The sequence below is a fragment of the Mus caroli genome, unplaced genomic scaffold (genome assembly GCF_978045245.1).
Source record: "Mus caroli unplaced genomic scaffold, Mus_caroli_1 scaffold_12, whole genome shotgun sequence".
Lineage (NCBI taxonomy): Eukaryota > Metazoa > Chordata > Mammalia > Rodentia > Muridae > Mus > Mus caroli.
The window spans coordinates 34,825,392-34,827,184 of NW_028227267.1; positions in this window are offsets into that span (position 1 = coordinate 34,825,392).

The window sequence follows — 1,793 nt, forward strand, 5'->3', positions numbered from 1 at the left end:
AAAGATATGCCCATAGGCCACCAATGGATAATCCCTTGATGAGACTCTCCTCCGAGATGACCCCTGGTTGGATGTAATTGACAATTAAAGTTAACCCTCACAGACAGCAAGTTTATGGTTAGAAAAAGTATTTGTTTAAGAAAAACATTTATATTCTACTCTCTATGTATTTAAGGCTATAAAGGTCATTTTTGTATCAGGTAGTCAGGCGCTTTCTCTTTTTCAGTTTAATGAGGCTGAGTCCTGCCATGTTGTCCATGCTGGCCATGAACTCTTGCCCTAGCATCCCAAGTACCAGGTTGAGAGGCCTATACATCTCTGCTCAGGTAAGCTGGTCCTTAAAAATAGAGAAGGTTCTAATTAAGAACTTTTATATTTAACTATTTTTGAAAAGTATCTTAACACCAGTTCCTGTGTTCTCCACAATCCACAATTTTTTTGTGCAAAAGAGTATTTCACAACTTTAAAGCTATCTCGTAAGTTCAGTATCTTAAGGTTCATATGGTAATGGACATTATACCTGTCAGAATAAAATTAAAGAGTCAGAAGCTGTTTCTACCAAAAAACAAACCAAGAAGAAAACATTAGGTCAGTCAGAAATGGGAGTTCAAAGCTCCCAAGGAAAAGAAATGTTAAATGATTTGATAGTTTTACATTGTGTTCTTGTAATGAAGCTTCAAAAAAACATAAATTTGCATGCCAGTTTAAAAACCTTAATATTGCCAACCAGCCTGCTAGACAAAGCCAAAAGTGATTTTGCTTAAAACATAGTTTTCTGAATCCAGTATAGAAATATAAAGAAGACATGTTCCCTCAGTGGAAAGTCAAAAGTTGATCTTAGAGAAACAGGAAGACTGGGGTTGGCTAGTGTAGTGTAGTGTAGTGTAGTGTAGTGAAGTGTAGTTTAATGTAATGCTTAATGTTTAGTGTGCCCAAGACCCTGGGCTCTCTCTCTAGTAATGCCCACTTAGAAAAGCTGAAATCAGAACAGCAGGTGACAGATCTTGGGACAGATGTTGAGAGGGTCATGGTAGGCAGTGAGTTGCAAACTCAGCTACCAATGGATTAGCTCTTCTGTAGAAGTACTGTGGTGGGCAGCAATTGGCCAAATATCTCCAAGTAACTGCTAAAGAGAAATTGGTATGTTCACAACACACATCACACACACAAACATCCATACACACACACACAAACTAATGTGATAGATGTCTGACCTGATGGATGTGCCAATTACCATCTTCTTCAGCATTGTGGTCTTACCACTGACTTCTAGAAAGTATCCAAGAGCAATCACAATAGCCTTTAATGTTTCCTGAGTGGGTACTAGACTTCCATGATGAACAACCCAAAACAAAATAACCAAAAGCTGCCCCTGGGTTTTTCATTTGATAGTTTATGGGATTTAGCAGAGGCATTGTCAGAGCATAATAGAGTAATTTTATTTAAACATTGTTTATATTTATTTGTATATTATAAAGGTTCTACAATGGTTGGTTTCCATGTAGCCTTTCAAAAGTCTTCAGTCAGTTATCTCACCTCCATACTACCTCCTTGTCTTAGTGCAGTTTTGCTTTTTCCCTGCAGTAAAGGTGTGGAAAAACCACTGGGCAGACCAAATGCAGAGATGTTAGACTATATTTACCATAATCCCTCTGTCTGGTATTGACCTGGATGAAAATGCAGATACACTAATTAGACAGTAGGAAAATGTAGCCTTGGATGTGGTAGGTTGAAACTGGGCTTATATTTTCAAAATTTTAGTACATTTTTGTCTTGGCAAAAGCATGGCATCC